This window comes from Mus pahari, chromosome 19 (assembly GCF_900095145.1).
Source record: "Mus pahari chromosome 19, PAHARI_EIJ_v1.1, whole genome shotgun sequence".
Classification (NCBI taxonomy): Eukaryota; Metazoa; Chordata; class Mammalia; order Rodentia; family Muridae; genus Mus; species Mus pahari.
Genome location: NC_034608.1, coordinates 73066028 through 73077713, shown reverse-complemented (window position 1 = coordinate 73077713; position 11686 = coordinate 73066028).

Here is an 11686-nt window from a genome sequence, read left to right as displayed (position 1 = left end):
ACACACACACACACACACACACACACACACATCCATTTATTTCTTCTCCAACATTCTGCATGTTCTTTCTTAACTCATCTCCTTTCATGGCCAACACATACCTATTAATTTGGTAGTATCTTCTAAAACTCTTTTTACCAAAGGGTTTTCTTTGGTCCTCCTAAGAGATTAGGTATCACTAAGTACCTTTAGACTACATTGACTGAGATCATAAATATCTTTTATCATAACATTCATCTTACAAATTAGTATCTGCCCTGTATCTAGGCTTATGGACTTTATACAAAATAGAATTTTTGTCTTACCCATCACTGCATTTCCAGTACTCATGCCCAGTTTACAGTTTACAAGTAATTAAACAAATTAACCATTCCCTACTTTGAAAGAAGTAACTCAGTAAAGTCATCCTTAGATTGGGAGTCCATAAAAACGGGTTTAAGTCCTATTATCAGCTTAGTATAGTTAGAGTCTGTTTCCTTCTTCAAAAATTCAGGCTAAATACTATGATTTCATTTGCTCACATCACAGTTAGCAAATGAAGAGTCATTTGTACCATCATAGATTGCAGAGAGAGAGTCCTGAATAATAATCCTGAATGTGACTGATAACATGGCTGAGAGTACCAACTCTAGACCAATGGCCTTTTCCACAGAGCTGTGTGAGGCCTGCCCTTGGATGCACAGTTGAAACTGCTCAAGGTGCAATGGGCTGAGTCTGCTAGTCGGACTCTTGAGCTCACTGAGTGGATGGGGCCAAGAGATACAATCGTCTGTTGTTTTCCTGCAGTCTATGCAAGGCAGAATCATTTCTGTTATTTTATTTATGAATTCTAAGCATTACACTTCAGCACCAAAACAACAGAATTGTACGTTTGTGGCTCTCTGTGGTTCAAGTCTAGGGAGGTCAGTTAAAATCGAAGGCAAATTCATCATCTATTATTTATAACTTCTATCCAACTTCAAAACACATGGGGCTTTGTAGGTTAATACTCACAGGAATCAGTCTATTTAAAGCATGTATTAAAAAGCATTAGATAGAATGGTATAGGACATTCAATCTACAAAGCTTAGTATGGTTAAGAGGGGTCATATTATGGTAAGTGTTTGAAACATGTAAATCTGGGGTAAATGTGACATTTACTAAGGTCCATAGATCCACAGTGCTTCATTTTCCTATTTCATCACTCCACCTTTATCTTATAGAAATATAATTTTTTCTGATATCGAAGGAGAGAAAGAATAAATTCACACTTTCTGACTAGTATGATGGTGAAATATTGGAATTTCTTCTTGGGCATCCTTCCTTCCAATTCCTCTTGGGTTTTTTTGTTTCAATAATTAAAACACCCAAAGATAGACTCATATGCTGGGATGACTACACATAGAAGAAACTCAGTTATACCTCACTTGCAATAATAGTTTAGTCAATATGTTCAACGTCATCTGTATTCCAGACAGAGCTTGTTCCAAAAGGCTGTGCCCACATGGATGGCCAGTGATCCACATCTAGCTGCTGTTTCATGAGATCATTCAGGGCCTTGGTTGATGAAGTTTGCTCAAATTTTTGTTGTAAAGCTTCAGGGAAAAGCAAATTTTACCAATTATCCCACTCAGTGAGCTCATTAAGTTATTTGGTTTAATAAAATGTAAGGTACCACACTCATTAAATTGTGGGCTTCATCCTGTCTTATATGGCTTCCATCCTTTCCTTACTACTTGCCCATAAGAATAAGACTTAATCATAGCAACCACAAGGCCAGAAATAACCTAGAAACCACATCCGCACTCTCAGACATCCCATAAATCATCTCAAACAAGCCTGTGTCCTAAGGTTTTTTTTTCCAGACTCTAAAAGATCTTCTTTCTAAATGCTCCAGAATCCACAGTTGCCTTTTCTTTGTCAACCACACAGAAATCTTCATTCAAACTATAACATAAATGATTTCTGTGGGATCAGGGTTATGATGTCAGGCATGAGTAGTTACATCACTAACTCCGCTCATCTAGACTATGCACAAATCCAAGAATACTGAACATTAAAAAGAAAAAATTGTTCCTGGCCCTGGATAGCTCAACAGTTAAGAATGCTTACTGCTTGATCTTTCAGAGGGCCAGGTTCCAGTTCCCACCTATAATGAGTGGTCCCAAACCACCTGTAACTCCCATTCCAGATCTGACATCCCTTGGTCTTGGTGATCTGCACACACATAGTACACATAAACTCATGCAGACACACACATACGCACGAATACACACACACACACACACACACACACACACACACAAATTGTTTCTTAAATGATCCAGGGAGATGTGGAGCTGGCTTAGTTGGTAAAGTGCTTGTTGGGAAATGATGGGGACTTGAGTTTGAATCTGAAGCACTTATATAAAAGTTGGATATAATCATGCATGCATGTAAGCTGGATGCTGCATTAGGGCTTGCTGGAGAGCTAGCCTAGAATTAGTAAGACTGAGGTTCAGTGAGGAAAACCTGACATATTGACAAATAAAGTGGAGAGAGATTAAGGAAAACCCCAGTGTGGAGCACTGGCCTCCACACATCCATGCATGCACTACACAACCACACATGCACACACGCATACCTTTTTCACATATTATCAAAATTACATTTTGCAGTAGAAAAAAATAGAAATATTCTGTATTTTATTAGTGAACTTCTACTGTAAGTGGGTGGTTGGGGGAGAGTATTGATTAAGAAAAAGGCAGGCCACTTTGTATAAGATCTATGAAAATATTCATGCTTGGAATTTCCATAAAGAGACAAATCCACAAAATTAGACCATAAGTCATAAAACCAGATGACAGTGGGCAGGAGGTGTAGCTCAGAGATAGAAGACTTGCCTAGCTAGCATCCACAAAGATTTGTATTTAACCCCAAACATCTCCAAATAAACAGAGAACAAACAAAAACCTAGAATCCAAACCAGACATCGTTTGTAACCCCTAAACCATGCAGGCTTTAACTGAAGTTGCCGTTAAACAAACAAACAAAAAAATACAATGTTATATATTAGTTACTCCCAAGTGGTGGTAAAGTTGGGGGTAATATATGATTCTTAAGAACCCCCAAACATAAATATCTTTAATTGCAACTATATACACTAATTTTAATGTATGTAGAAAGTAATAATAGTATTGCTGTTTAACACAGAGCTAAATCTAAGTTAGTACAAAGTTAGGCTACTGAAGTAAAAATATTAAAACAATACTATATCACAGCATCAACCATGACTGAAAATACTATGAACAGTTCCAGATGAGAAGTGCTCAGGAAGTACTACCTCAACGACTTCACCAGCATCTCTGCCACATTTACAGTGTGTTTGAGAGTTATGACTGAAGTGTGGTCCTTTCGTTTGCCAGTTAGACAATTGCCTTTTAGACAATGTCACTGGGGAAAGCACGGTTCCATAATGCTTTCATTTTTAGACTTGATTGCTTTAGTCTACAGCACATTGATTAAACCAGTGCATATGTATTCGGTATTTACTGTGCATAGTGCTCTTTCGCGGGTAATTTTGAGCAATACAAAAATGCTCTTTTGAACGACTTCATTGTCTTTCTTTAAAAAGAAATTACTTGGGTTAGCAGATGCTGGAGAGATGGCTCCGTGGTTAATTAAGTGTGTTGGCTGCTTTTCTAGAGGACCTGGGTTCAATTCCCACCCCTCACATGGTGGCTCACAAGCCATGTGTAACTCAGGCTCGAGGAGATCCAGCACCCTTTTCCAGCTTCTGTGGGTCCCAAACATGTAATTGGTGCACAGACATACACCTATAAAACAAAATGAAATTTCACAACTCAATCAAAACGTAATGCTCTCCAAGATGTACTTAACCAGGGCAATGACATTATGTCCTAGTGCTTTGTACCTCCACCTCCCAGGATGGGATGAATTGCCACCTTTACGGGTAAACCAATAAAACTTTTTTTTCCCTGCAGAAACATGATGGAACTTAACTTTTAGAAAAATTCTGGTAGCACTAGAAATTATGGTTTTAAGGAACAAGAGGGGGGAGTATAGGGCTGTGCACTTTTAATTCCAGCACTTGGGAGAAGCAGGCAGATCTCTCTGAGCTCTAGGCGAGCCTGATCTCCATTGTTTCAGGATAGCTACATAATGACAAGACCTTGTTTTGAGGGGAAGAGAAGAAAAGGAAAATAAGAGGTTAGAGCGAAGAAACATGATGAGATTTGCAAGGGATCCTGAATTACAACCATGGGAACAAGCAACCCAAGTGTCAAGGTCTGGACTACATGGCACCAGAATCTAGAAGGGAAGACAATTATGGGAGATTGTAAATGTTACATTCTGTTCTTCCTCCCAGCCCCATACTCTCAGAAATAAGACTCAAACTCAAAATATAATTTACATATACCTTGGCCATATAGCTAGGCTCTTCTCTGACTAGATCTCTAACTTAAAATATCCCATTTATTTTAACCTACATTCTGTCACGTGGCTGGTTACCTGTGCTCAGGTACCTCACATCCTCCCTGGCAGATATCCTGCACCTAGCTCCATCCCAGAGTTCTCCTTCAAGATGTCTTATCTCCTATTTCCTGTCTACACCATAAGCCATCAGATTGACAGCTGTCACATCCATACAGACATAAGATATTCTCTCTACAGGAGATGCCTCAGAAACTTCTTGTATAAGCCTCAAAGACTGAGTCAGTAGACTGGGAACAACAGGTTTTATGGGAAAATCGAATTCCACTGGGGAAATGTTGACTTCAAATGCCATAGATGCTTACGGATGTCCTATGGGACCTTTAATGCTCAACTCTGCTGAAATTTGGGTGTGCAAATTATTAACATAAGTGAATCATGTGTTCATACAGGAAAAGATTTAAAACTAAGGAAACAAACTCAGACTAAACTTTAAATGGTTCCCTCCTTCTAGAGATAAGAGCACTGGCATTGACTGAAACCAACTGTAGAGGAGACAGGACTCCAGAAACCAACTGAAAAAGGTTGGATGATAATTTGAATCTACAGTTCAACCTATCCATAATTGTCATGATTCTCTTTTCTGGAATCTGAGTGTATTCTCAGTTTTACTTGTATTTTCTTTCAATTTTTGAAAACATCTTACATGTGGTTTCTATTGTGTCGATAGAGAGAACCGCTATTTCTAAATTGCCATATTTTCTTCCGGTTGCCTGCATTCACAGGACAGTGTTTAGTGATTTTTCAAATGTGACTTTTTAAAGAGACAAGAACAGTATTTTTGTCAAAGCATGAAGTGATGGGGGTTCTTTTACTATTTTTTGGATGTTTGTTTGCATCTACATCTGTGTACCACGTGTGTGCCTTGACCTGGTGAGTGCAGAGGTCATAAGGAACTAGGGTTGCAGATGGTTGTCATCTGGGAATCAGATCTAGATCCTCTGGAAGAACACCCAGTGCTCCTAACTGCTAAGTCCATGATGTAAGTTCTTTAAACATAGATTTTAATTGGGAGTGGGAACACAACCTTTCATCACAGCACTTGGAAGGCAGAGGCAGGCAGATTTGTAAGTTAGGAGGTCTATGTAGGTAGGCATGCAATAGACAGATACTGTCACCCCCCCACACACACACACATATACACAAACAGTTTTATAATTTTATTTTGACCTACAAGATGGCTCAGAGGTTGGTGGCACTTGTGACTAAGCCTAACTTGAGTTCAGTCCTTGGAACTTACAATGTGAAGAAAAGCAAATCCAAGTTGACCATGTGTGTTATGGTACACACACACACACACACACACACACACACACACACACACACACACACACAGTATTCAACTGTAAATAGGAAGTCTTTACTCCTCCACCCCCCACCCAAGGCTCAGAGATCTATGAAGAAGAGGAAGTGGAAAGATCATAAGAAAACTGGAGATGATGGGTGAACCCCAAATAGCATTTTTCCATACACAAAACAGCTGATGGAGTGAGACTAAGACAAGCCTGAACAAGTTCAAGCCAGACAAAATCCCAGCACAGAGAAATGGAAGCAGGCACAAAATCCCACCACTAAGCACGATGCTACGTGCAATTGATAGCTCCTGGAAGAGGGAAAAAAAAACCAGGTGTTCTTTATGTAAACCGATTCTGGGTACATCAACTAGGCTCTAGGGCTAGCCTTGTGTTCAGCAGTTAGCCAACAGAAAACACATTCCATGACTATCTATATGTGTTTTTTAGTTGGGGGCAGGGGTATATGTATCAGTATACATTTATGGAAAATGTAGCTTAAAAAAGCATAGAAACCCAGACTTATTTTTTGGATGCCTTATGACACTGTTCCGGGATCACTTTTAACTAATGACTGTCTTTAAGGGTTTTCTCTAGCTGTCAAGTTGGCATGTGTTTTAACTGCAAAAGAGCATGAGGGTCAACGTATGGCTCTGACTCCTTAAATTGCGGTGTGGGTATATGTAGAGGGAAGTTCCTCTTCAAGAAGTCAGGAGAATAGGTTTTCCTCTCTCACCTTGGGAGTCTCCACAGCCTTTTGCAGAACAATTGGGCTTTCCATCCTGGTGTCAGCTTGGAAATAAATGGTTTTGTCCCAAAATCCATAAATGCAAAATAAATGATATTCAGGCTAACACATACTTCACCACAGTGTGCAATGTAAAAGCAGGGACGTGGCCTCCTTTGTTCGGTGTGTGACTTTAATGTTCTTTATTATCTCATGGGTGCAATTTTTTAAATTTAAACACGCATTTTGCTCGCATTTTCCATTGTGTTCATCAGATCTGTTGAGCCCAGCATCTAACCTGCTACTGTTGCATGGGACATTTAATTAAATTGTTGAGTAATAGCTTACATGGTTTCCTTAAATAATGTGTTTTTGCCAGAGTATTTAAAGAGTTGCCTTACAGGTTATTAATTTAACTGCTTACAGTCGAGGAGCAAAACAGTAAACTAAATTATTTGGAACCATAATCGTTGAGAAGGAAACAAATGCAGCCATGGTCTGACCTAGTGTAATTACCGCTGATAGAATCCAGGTCTATGCTTCTGGAGGCTTTCACCCGGATTGCCCGGATAGCCTTCCTAACTAGATAATCTTAGCTTCCCAGCTTTACTGCTTTGCACACCAGACCCAGAAGCCAGAGGCTGTGGTCTAACTTAGATATGTGGTCTAATTTAGACGGTTCCAACTTTGCAGGAAACCTCCCAGGGCTTTCTGTCTCCCCCATACTGTATGAGATGGAACACTCCTGCCCCAGGGCCCTTGCGTTTGTCATTCGTCTTGCTTGCTGCTATCTTCTATTTCACTTGGTCTCAAATCCCCATTCAGGACTTGTCCAAAAGTTGTCTTCTCTATGAGACTTCCTTTTCGAAAATGGAAATCGCCTTTCACACCCATCCAGCATTTGGTATTACATCCCCTTGCACGGTTTCAATCCATCCGATACATCCTCTAATGTACTATGTAAGTCTGTAAGTTAATCTTCATAGACTCTTAAAACAGCATTGGCACACAGGTGAGGGAGTAGTTTATTTGGTAGCAGTACAGAATGGTTTGCCCGTGAGTTTATTATCTGTCTCTGTGAGGACAGGGATGATTGCAATTTTAGTTTATGACTATGTCCACCATGCCTAGAGCGATGGCTACCACATGATAACTACACAGAAACATGCTGTGAACAAATAGAAATTGCTATAAATATACAATAAAAGATCATAGACGAGGATTAAGTTTGTTAAAAAATTGTTTTCTATGGTTTGAGAAACAGAAGCCATCCCAAAAGACCATGTCCTCAAAGACTGCTCTCCACAAAAGAAATTATGCCAAAAAGGTACCTTTATCCCAATGGCGGCATTTTGAACTCCCTAGAAGAGCAGTACTTTTGGCTTACAAGTCCCTGGTGTGACTCTCCAAATAGTGATTTAATATAGAGCCATGTGTTCAAATAAAAGAGAAAATATACTTGTTCATCATTCAGTTGTTAGAAAAATGGCTGGAGAGAAGAGGAGATTTGTGTACACCAGTGAGCCGTAGCACAGCATACGAAAGCAAAAGAGCAGAATCAACAGATAATGAGTTCCTGTCCAACCTCTAATTCCTGGATTTGGGATAATCTTCCTGCAGAATCTCTCTGCATTCTGGCTTCACATTTTTTTTATTTGTATTCAGCTCTTGTTTTTTTTCCCCTGAAATGTCTAAAAAGGCTTGTAGGAAGTTCATTGCTAAGAATACCCGACTCTTGTTAAAACTAATCAGAAACTTTCGAAAGGTGAGGGTAAACCTGAAGCATCCTCTGTCTTTCCCATCAGCTCTGAGAGAGGAGCACAGACCCTCCCCTCTTCTCCAGATCTCAACAACCTGCCCATTCCTCCGGAGATCTTGAGTCCAGAACTCTGCCCAATAAGGCAGAGCCATAGCACTTATATTACAAAGTGTGGATTCTCTGGCTCCTCTACTGACATAGCTTCTTTCCATTCCATTCACTGTAGAATGGCTGTGCTCTGTGTGTAAGAGATTATCAGTATTAACAAGACAGAGGCTGGTTTGTCTTGTAGTATCAGATTTGCCCACTAAAGACAGCAAGGTTCTGGGCAGAGCGGAATAAGTAAGATCTCTGGAGAGATGTGGTATTAAACTGACAGCTGTTTGAAAGTACCTGTCTGCTCGCTGATGACAGTGTTTATATGTAACTGGATTTACAGTAGAACATTGACAAAGTTCAGTGTTGAAGACTTTGGAATCATTTAACCATTCTGCCGAGGCCCGTTCTGTGAATCTCTAAAAGGATATTAGAAATTTAAGTCTAGTCAAACCACCAGCTCTAAGTGGCAGGCAGGGTGGGTTCTCTGGCCCTTTTACTTCAAGTTTCTTTCCATTTCAACCATTTCATAAAAATACCACGAGGATTACTGTTATCAGTAAAAGACAGGCTTCTTTTTCTCATTTTCTGGGTACCAGGTTCTCAATTAGAGACTCATAAGGTTCTGGGCAATGTATCTTCATTCCAGCAAACAGGTGGTTAGTCTGAAGGAACTCTCAGGTTATCTAGGAACGATGGTACACGTGTTGGCTGGATAAGTTACAGAACAATGTGTCCTTCCTTCCTAATTCTTTAAGAGAAAAACTGACTTTCATAATGTCTTTTTGCAAGCATTGAGGTATAGTTAGTCTTGAAAGATATTAGCTTATATGTCCAAAACTTTTAATGCTTCCCCAAGGAGTGCATGAGATATACTTTCTCCCACCCACTCTCTCTCTCTCTCACCAAGTGTGTCTTACACTGTCAACATCCTAGCAGCACAATGCTAAATGACAACCCAGTCCCTGCCCTTGAAAATGTTGGCTAATTGAGGTGACAGCTGAACAAATACAAAGGCTGAGCTGTGTTCTAAGAGGGACCTTCCAGGTCGACCTTACACGAAGCAGAAATTTCTAACCTAGCAAGGGAGGGGCGGGCTGACGTGAGCAAAGTTTCTGAAAAAAAAAAAAAATCAAAACTGACATATGAACTGAAAATTGAATGATTATAGAGTTTATGGGAGCAGTTGATGTAACAACTACCAAGTATGTTATAAGAAAAGGAGCAATATGCTCAAAGGTCTACAGGGGAGAAGAAACTTGAGCTGTTTCAGGAACAGAAAATGACGTAGCTGTAACTTAAACTAGAGAAGCGGTGCTAACCAAGAAGGTCCAAGGTCCTCACAGAAGTCATCAGTGACAAATCGAGGCATTCGGGATTAATTCTAAGAGCGAGAGAGAGCTGGTGATGGGGTTCTGAGGAAGAACGACAAAATGCGTTTCAGTTACCTCTTCAAAAAATGGCTAAGTCAGAAGAGCTCTGTATTGCAGGTGCTATAAACAGTCCCTAGCTAGGAAGAGGTAGTATCCTACGGTATGAAATCAGAGCTTTCAATGAGCCTTCAGAACACGGTAGGTGACCATTAATCCCATCAAATGGCAGCCTTGACAAGTGTTTCATTCCAGATTGAGTACAACACAGGAATTATCTATTATGCTTATGCTAGAAATAGTAATCTACTGTTAGGGGGAATATCCAGATTTAAGTTGAAACTGTGACTCTTTTAGTTTGAGTGGCTACAATAGACTATCAACAAAGTAGTGGCAACCAACAGCTTACCAACTGATAGTAACTACTGTAAAACAGTCGCGAACCTAATGGATTAAATCCTCCAATGTTTTGTTCTTGGAAGGCAGCCTCTGGGTAGAGAACAGGTGAAGTGCTCTTAAGCCCTCTTCTAAGCTTTATTTCCCCCTTTGTATTTTTAGTCCAACTATTTCCAGTGTTCCACCAAAAGTGTTAAAGCCTTCCTACACATCTGACACAGGAATACAATAAACTCCATAGACAAGTCTCCAATGTCATGTAACTTTTTATTCACAAGTGGAATTAAGCAGTCACAACAAAGTGGTAATTCTTAGGGAGGAGATGGAGTGGAAGGTGGGGTTCCTGGCCAGTATCTCGCTCAGTGTATAGGAACAGATTAGCGTCTGGAAAGGGCTTTTGTAACTGACAATGAAGTTTAATGTTAAGGTGTCAGAAGATATTGCAGGTTTGAAAAGGAGATCTCTGTATAAAGGCCTGCAGGCAAGCGCTGACATTTAGAAATAGATCACCTAGCTTGGGTACAGTATGAGGAGGCATGCTAAGGCGCCCAGGAGAGTGTAGCCCCAAAGCAGGCACAGGTGTGTGTGTGTGTGTGTGTGTGTGTGTATGTGTGTGTATGTGTAGGTCCTCTGTTTAGCAGAGTAGCCCCAAAGCAGGTACAGTTCCGTGTGTGTGTGTGTGTGTGTGTGTGTGTGTGTGTGTGTGTGTGTGTAGGTCCTCTTTAGCAGAGTTCATGTGGGTGAAGATTTTTAAAAAATCACCAAACCTTTAGGTTCTGACCTGTGGAATCCTGAAAGCATTTTATAATAAACACAAGATGATTATACTGTTTGGCAAAGACAGTGCATGTGTTGGCAAGATGAGAAAACCTGCTCTGAATTCGAAGGACAGCGAACACCAATCTCAGGCGGTAGAAAGCTTAACCGACAGACGTGAACCACTCACTGTGCATATACTGTCTGCTCAGAAGTTTTATTCCCTTGCAATGTGGCTTCCGTGGCCCCAGCTGGCCTCAGAGGCAAAGGCAACCCTGTCGCCATTCACGTGTGACCTCATAGCCTGTCAGAGACCACTGCTTCTCATCTTCATATTCTCCCCTCCCATGAGGTCTTTACTCCTTTCTTCTGGGGACACTACCCAAGATCAACAAGTCGGAAACAGCTCAAAGTAACAATCCCTACAGGCATAAGAGCTGCGGCGTTCACAAGAATTATATCCTCAATCACCGACACTTACCCCATTCCCATTATCTGTGCTTTATTTTATTATCTGCATGTGCACTTGGCCTCGATTATCCCTTTTGACAATACTATGAAGTATTATAATCATGATTTTGGCAGATAAGGGCCCTAGGCTCAGAGAGGCTAAGTGTGACTTTTTCCTGACCCAATCATTTAACGTAGCTTCTCATTTTCTAAAGAGTTCTCTACAAAGGCTGCCTGCCAGCAAATGTGGCAAAAAGCGTATATTTTAAGGTATACTTTCAGTTTCACTTAAACAATGTTAAGAACTCACTCAGAGGAACACCGGCTTTTATAACCGAATACCTGTTCATCAATTTCTAACTTTTTG